We start from the raw sequence: 8,765 nt of genomic DNA, 5'->3' as shown, positions 1-8,765 counted from the left end.
AATTGACGAATACCTTGCAACAGGAGAAAAGGTCTCATCATATTCAATCCCCTCTACCCGTGAAAATCCATGAGCCACAAATCTAGGCTTATGCTTCTCCACACTACCATTTGCAGCTTTCTTTACCTTGTAAAGCCAACAGGTGCTCACCATGGACTTATCCTATGGTCTCGGGACCACATCCCAAACACTGTTATGAACTATGGAGTCATACTCCTCCACCATGGTATCAACCCAAATCGGTTGCTGCACTGCTTCCTCAAAGGAAGATGGTTCTGTCAAAAAACATTCGCTCATAAGAGCCATGTACCCAGTGTATCTATCAGGTGACCTCCTTTGTATGTGCTATGATGCGGGTGCTCCCAAATTCTCTCTAGCATCTGACGACAATCTATCCACCTCTATGGTGCGCTTCTTCCCATCTCTGGAAGACTCCGCCTGAGTGGATGTCTCCACTCCTAGATCCTCTGCATGTGGCTACTCCACATCAATATGAGGCTCATCAACCTTAGGAGCAAAAATCTCCTCAACCGCATGTAGCTGAAGCTCCCTCTCAAGGGAAACTTGCATGGCCTTCTCCTCATCGAATTTGATAGCCCTGCGAACCACTATCATCCTGGTGGTCGACAAGTACACCCGATAGTTGTGAGGTGTATTAGTGTACTCCATAAATATCCCCAATTTTGTTGTCGGCTCAAGCTTCTTCCATGCATCTTTGATCACATGGAAATATACTGATGACCCCAAAATCCTGAAGTGACCATAATCTGGCCTCTTAGCAGAATAAGCCTCCTCTAGTGTCTTCATCCCAAGTATCTGACGTGGTCTACGGTTCTGCAAATAAACCGCTGTGTTGCATGCCTCAACCTAGAAGTGCAGTGGTAGGCCCTGATCATGCAACATCGCTCTCGCTGCCCCCACTATGCTTATGTTCTTCCTCTCGGCCACCCCATTCTCTTGAGGGTTATGGGGTGTCCTCAACTCCTGTTTAATCCCTTCTGCTGCACATAATTTCTTAAACTCGTTTGAAAAATAATCACCACCATTATCACTCCATAGAGCTTTAACCTTCTTGCTCGACTCTTTCTCCACCAATTCTTTAAACTCACAAAACTTTGTGAAGGTTTGATCCTTTTTCTACATAAAAAATATCCGTCATTTTCGAGAAAAGTCATCAACAAATATAACATAATACCTGTGTTTGGCCGTGGATGTTGTCTAGAATGGTCCAAACATATATGAATGGAGTAACTCTTGAATAGTCTCTGCTCGTTTGTCTCTGTCATGAAAGGAAGACTTGGTGTATTTACCCAAAGTACACCCCTTGCATGTATCAACTTGCTCTAGTGTACCTTTGGGCAAATTGGTGGAGATCTGCTGCATGATCTTCAAATCCCCATGACGCAAGTGACCTGATCGCTTGTGCCACAACTCGCCAATGTCTCGACTTTGCACCATCTCTGCTTTCATGCTCAAAGCAGCACAATCCTCTACCTCTAGCTTATAGAGATTCTTCACTCGAATCCCTATCTTCTTTACCTGGTGCGAGGCTATGTATCGAAGGAGCACCTTTCCTTTCGAGAAGATCACATCATAGCTTCTATCCTCAATCATGGTAACAGATACCAAGTTCTTCTTCAGCCCAGGCACATGCATAACATTCTTCAAGGTGAGTGGAGACCCATGCTCCTTCTGAAAAGTAAACATGCCCAATCCAGTAGCACTATACCTCCCATTGTCACCCATCTCGGTATGCATATGGAGATCTTTCTCCTCCAAGTCATTGAATAAATCCTTGTTGCTAGTCATGTGGAATGAAGCACCACTATCTAAGTACCATACACTTCCCATAATTGATGACACCATGCATGTAATGAGGGAAAATTCCAATTCGAATTGAGAGGCCAAAGCCTCACCTGCCGCTCCTCCTAAGGACTTATTCTTCGACTTCTTGAGTGGAAACTTTGTAGAAAAATGGCCCAACTCATGAGCATGAAAGCACTTAAATTTCTTCATGTCTTTCTTCTTACCTCCATGGAAATAATCCGATTTGGAATGGGAATCTTTCCCTTTACCCTTCTTCGCCTTAGTCTATAAGGCACAATTCTCTTCATCATCAGTCTTTAATGAAGAGCCATCCCTCGTGTTCCTCCTGATATCCTCCTACATCAAATCTAACAATAGTCGTTCCCAATCTGGCAGCTTATCCCAACCATTGACAAAGTCCTGATAACTATGCCAACTCTTTGGGAGTCCCATAAGAGCAAGACTCACCATATCATCCTCAAAAACCGTGATTCCAACACTTGCAAGTTCATCACAACATTGAGTGAACTTGGTCAAGTATTTTGGAATAGTCTTGCCTTTCTCCATTTTGATTTTTCGCAGTTTGTCCTTCAGTGCCAATTTCCTTTGGTCACTATTGTTCTGTTACAAGTCCGTTAATGCTTTCCACATAGCATACTAAGTTTCCTTGGCATGGAGACTCAGGATAATTTGGTCTCGAACTCCCTCAAGGATTATTTGCCTCACCTTCGCCACACACTTCTTCCATTCGACTAGATTCTGTGCATCCGATGCTACTGGCTTAGGAATGTATTGATTAACGAATCCCTTCAAGCTATTGTCCTCCAACACAGGCACCATTCTATCCCTCTAGGCTGTATAATTCGAGCTACCTTCCAAGGCATACTTGAGCCATAAACCGTAGAACACCATCTGAAGTATTTATTGCAAATTTGAATTTCACGTGTAACCCAAAACTCAAAACTTTGAAATCTCCTCTAGTATATTGAATTCAGCTTCGATACCATGTAGATTTTCCTGTAGATTCACAAGTTGATGTAATCTACTAAAACAAGAGACAAGAATATATTTCTAATTTCAACCAATGGAAGCCAATAGACTGATGAAAACAATATGAACAAGAAGAAGACAAATCAATGACACATAACACAATAAGTTTTCCTGGGGAAAGCCACTGCTCAAAACCTTGCCTATATGTATTTCATTAATCAGAAATATGAGTGAAGATGCAAAATATTGTTGACACTGGAACGATTCTGCACAAGTATGCTCAAATCTTTGCCTCACAAGCCCGCTCTTAGCCAATTTCCATTGCCTGGCAAGCCTCTATTTCCTTGCACAATTCCTAGAATGAATAGCCTGTATTTAAAGGGAATTCATGCTTCCAAAAATGCACAATCCTAATTAGGTCCTCTTCCTGATTGTATGCATGATATTTACAACTCAGTAAATCATACAAATGATAGTACACTGTCCCTAAACTCTAGTCTCAACTAGGCCTTTCTCTGAGCTAACATGCATGAGTTTGTCGTGAGGGAATCTTCAATTAACTGGAGTAATACTTGTGGATGCACCAGTGCACCAATTGACTGTTAGTCCTCTACTAGTTCAACAAACAATTAGAACTAGTTTAACTGACTATAACTCAATCTAAACTCATACCAAACCCCTAAAATTTAGGGAGAACATATACATGACTTCCAAAAGACTTCCATCTCAAAATTCCTAAGCTAATTAAGTTAATTAAACTTAATTAACTATTTACAAGTTTCTATGAGAATATAATTTGATTTTAATTCTTAGTTTAATTCAAGGACAAATTAAACTCGGGTACCTTGTTTGCGTTTCTCAACATAGCTGTAACAATGTATTATTCAAGTGTTGGATTAGTCTTTTGTGCAACATCCACTCACACCCTTCTATTAGGGTTCCTTCCACTCATCGACTTCTCCAATCTTCTATTTTTTTTATCTTCATCTGTCTTGAGGCATCCTTCATTTTCTCATAAATTTTTGTTTCTTCAACTGTTGGCTTAGGTATTGTTTCCATTTTAGGTACACTGCTACTTCGACAATTACTTCTTCTGGTTTTCCACTTCAGTAGGGCACCCATGATAGCTATTCTATGATAATCCACTGGACACCTCCACAGGCTCCTCTGTTTGTGCCCTTTTTCGTTTTGAGGATGTACCAACATAAGTTTTTATAGAGATTCACCTCTTAGGGTTTCCTTAACTAGGTCTAAGAAATGCATCCACCCTACTTTTCCTAGGGGATACAACCATTCTGCTCCTGGTAGGTTTAACAATCCAACTTCTAGGAGGTATGGTTTGTTTATTTTTAGGTGTTGTTTCAACACTCTTCTCGTGCTCTTCACTTTCATCATCCTCTACGTTCACACGTGGTCTTGCTAATAGACCAACCCATGAACTCCCTTGCTCTTGTAATGAATGATTTATGATCAATTTAATAAGTGCATGATTGGTCAAATAAGTTTCTGGATGTTTTGCCGCTCGCAATGCCTCTGCAATATGCTAAAAATACTTCAACAAGTAGTAAGGAAAATTTATCAGCGACCTTATCCTAAGGTGTGCCAATAGTTGAAAATGGTAATTAAATATAATCCCAAAGCAACCCTTACAGGTGATAAATTTCTAGATGAAGAGAGCCACATCATCCCAAGGGTGGGGAAGTGATGTTTTGTCAAAACCCCTACCATTAGTCATCAATTCCTCTCTTACCCGCTAAAACATAGCCTTAGCTGATGGAATCACCACTTTTATTGAAAACCATTGAGTCCCTATTTGTGGCAAACCTGTTACTCTTGCAATGATCTCTTTTGTAATGACAATTCTGAAGCCTGTGAATTCAAAATACTATTCGGTTAGGGCTTGTGCAAATTCCAACGAAACCAAATCACTAAAAACCTACAACTTCTCAAAATATCTCAACCATCCTACATTTTGAAAATTTTCCAAAGCTTCCGGGTTTTGTAATAACATTCCAACAAAGTCAGGTTCATGCCTTACCGCTTCTCCTCCCATGGCTTCCCAACACTGTAACTACTTAGCGTTTCTAAAGACTTGTTACCAAGTTGCCTTTGGTACACATAGACACTTAGCAAGGAGAGAATGTAGGGATTTTGGAATTAATAACAATTGCCACTTTTTTTTTACCAAATTAAGCCTTTATGGTACTTATGAGAAAGTATCTTGCACAGTCACATCAACTTTTTGAAATGACGATAGGTATAACAATGGTTACAAATGTCTAATCATCATGAGATGGAATAATTATACATAAGACAAATAAATAATTGATTAATTGGGGTAAAATCATAGTGCATCATTTAATAATAGGATACACTCATCCCTCGTACTTATTGTAACAATCGTCCTCAAAGTTTGGGCAATAGAGTAATAACGTCACCTCTTAAGTCCAAATTCCGCAAATAAATGACAAATATTAAAAACCTATCATTGGATTACCAATATAGTGACATAGGGTTGTGCAAGTCAAATGATGTTGTGAAACTCTTCTTGTGGCATTTGTTCATAGGTGAAATTCTATTGGTATGATGAGATGAAAGAACCGTTTTTGTGAAAATAGATCCAATTTATCAACTTGAGACCACAATGTTAACCATGAATATGTCAAAAATATCTTCAATTGAAGCAACAACAATAGGTATCCAAAGGGGTCTTCAATTGTAGCAACAATGTTGGTATGAAGAAACATATATAAACAATGCTAACCTCTGGTCATATATTCAGCTGTATCAACAAGATATTAATCAAAGCTGAATTATATAGATCGAGTTATGATAAGTCCCGACCTGAGTCTATAACAACAAAACTTGAACAATAAACCAATGATTAGAAAAAATTATCAAAATACTATTATAAAGAAATAAGAGGTGCTAACCTCCAACAAGTTGGTTTTTAGTCATCACAATTATCCAATAGCCCCCCAAATGGGTTTTCACCAATGGAAAAAAACTAAATAATTAGCAGCACAAGAGGAACCTCCTCTGCTCCAACAATTTCAAGGTCCGAACTTACAATTGAGATAATGTTCACAAATGAATCCCTAGAGGTAGGTTTGTGATACAACCTAAGACAATATCCATTAACTAGAAAATATATCTGAGAGTTATCAGTGGTTGTCAATTTTACAGTCTTGTTGTCAAAGACTGCTTCTACCTCATAAGGACCTAACCACCTATTTTGTAGCTTACCCTTAAAATCCTTGAACATAGAATCATAAAGTAAGGCCCAATCACCCTTCTAAAACAACTTCTTCTTAATAAAATTAATATGCTATTTGGCATGCTGTTGCTAAATAATATCTATTCATTTCACAACAACTGTGTGATTTTCATCCAACTCATTTAGTTGTTTCAGCCTATGTTCTTGAGCTGCAGTCAAATTTAAATCCACTTCATAGGTAGTCCTTAATGTCTAAATCTCAAATTCAATGGAGAATATGAGATTCTTACCAAAAACCCGTTCATAAGGGGAAAAGCCTGTAGTATCTCTCCAAGTTTTCCTATAGGCCCACAATACTTTAGGAAGTCTCTCAACCCAATATTTTCTATGTCTTGCCACAATCTTTGTAAGAATAACTTCAAATAATTTGTTAGTACTTTCCACCTACCCATTTTCCTAAGGATGATAGGATGAGGTAATCCTATGACAAAATCCATATTTATTGACAATATCTTATATCAGCTAGGGGGTAACTATGCTCCTCCACTTATCACTATCTCCCTTGGCACTTCATACCGAGAAAATTTTTCCTCAAAAAAAAAGTTTGAAACAACACGTTCAGTTGCTATAGTAAGTGATTTGGCCTCTACCCAGTTGGTAACATAGTTTTTCCAAACTAGAATATAAACCTTCTATTGAGACGGGGGATTAATTGGTCCCATAAAATCTAATGCCCATATCTCAGAAGGTTCCACCACCAGTTGAGGCTGTAACAACATCTCGTCTGATTGGATAGTATGACCCATCTTTGACAACTATCACATGCTTGAACATACCTCTTTGCATCTCGAAATATAATAGGCCAAAAGTAGCCCATTCACAACACCTTATGACCAATCCCCCTATCTACAAAATGCCCCCCACAAGGTCCACTGTGATAGGCCTTGAGGATGTCATGTATCTCATCCTCCCTCACACATCTTCTAATATGCTGATCAAAACCAGTGTGAAAAATGTTTCCATCCACCCAAAAATATTTGGCACTCTGTTGTATAATAATTCTCTTTTCTCTAGGAGAAAGGTGATGATGTGACTTTCCTACAATAAGGTAATTAGCAATATTTGCATACCAGGGTGAATAAGTGGATATTGCAAATAGATACTCATTTGGAAAGGAATCTTCAATAGGTAGATTATCAACAACATGAGTCAACCTAGAGAGAAAATCTGCAACAACATTGTCTTTTCCAGATTTATCTATAATAGTGATATCAAATTCTCATAGTAACAACAACCACCTAGTAACCCTAACATTTATAATAGGTTTTTTCATTAAAAATATGATATATGAATGATATGTGTGCACAAAAGTTTGATAACCAATGATGTAGTTCCTAAGATTATTAATAACATGAATACCAACAAGATATTCCTTCTCTGTAACTGTATAATTTACCTCCACAAGAACCAAATTCTTGCTGATATAGTAGATGGTGTAGGGCTTATTTCCATCTTGCTGACCAAGCACAACTCTAATGGTTGTGTCAAAAGCATCAGTAGAGATGTGGAACGGAAAATTCCAATCCATTCCTCTCAAAACAAGAGTTGTTGTTACATGTTTCTTTAATTCTGCAAAAGCATTGTTACACTTATCAATCCACTCAAAATCCTTACCTTTGTTAACATGGCAAATAATGGTAATGTAATCTTAGCAAAACTTTCTATAAATCACCTATAATAACTTGCTTGCCCTAAAAAAATACGTACAAATTTTTGTGTTTTAGGAGCGAGAACTTTCAAAATTACCTTTACCTTTTCCGAATCCACTTGAATACCTACAACATAAAGATATTGTCCTAGAAAAATACCCTCATTCATCATCAGATGACGTTTGTAGTGTTCAAATAGAGGTGGGTTTGAATGCAACACTCAAGTAATTTTTCAAAGTCGTTCAAGGCTTCATCAAACCCACTCCCATAGGGTGTAAAATCATCCATACAAATTTCTAAATGGTCTTTAACCATATTATGAAAAATTCCCAATACTGCTCACTAAAAAGTTGTAAGTGCATTACATAGTCCAAAAGGTAGGACCCTATAAGCATAAGTACCCCAGGGGAAAGTAAAGGTACTTTTACGTTGATATTCAGGGGCAATATGAATTTGATTATAACCACTAAATCCATCCATAAAAGAAAATAATTTCTTACTAGACAGAGTGTCTAGGACTTGATCAATAAAGAGTAATGGAAAATGGTCTTGTTGAGTGGCTTTATTTAACTCCATGTAGTCTACACAAATTCTCCACTTCCAAATTTTCTTAGGAACAATAACTAGTGGAGATACCCACTGACTGTTAGAGATAGGATAGATGAAATTTGCATCCAAAAGTTTATGGAGTTCTTCCTTTACAATGTCTTTTAAAGATGGATTCATTCTACATTGAGGTTGCCTAACAGGTCGAGATCCTTCCTTTCAATAAATGTAATGAGTACATAAGGTATTATGGATACTCTTCACATCTTTATAATCCGATGCAAAAGGTTCCTTATTCTTTTTGAGTAATAACACTAAACTCTCTCTCTGTTCAACAGATAAATTAGAGTTAATGTTAAGAGTTTTTCTAGGCTCAATTTCTATAAATATACTTTTAAGGCCAGAGGTAGTGGATATGTCATGTGTAACATGCTCATCAAAAATTTCTTCCTCTCTAGATTTGTCTATTGAAACATTATTCAACCGGGATGTACAAG

This window comes from Pinus tabuliformis, chromosome 6, assembly GCF_031772625.1.
Source record: "Pinus tabuliformis cultivar Carrire ecotype Pingquan chromosome 6, CPIR1, whole genome shotgun sequence".
Classification (NCBI taxonomy): Eukaryota; Viridiplantae; Streptophyta; class Pinopsida; order Pinales; family Pinaceae; genus Pinus; species Pinus tabuliformis.
The sequence above is the reverse complement of the archived record's forward strand: the minus strand, read 5'-3'. Positions refer to the sequence as shown.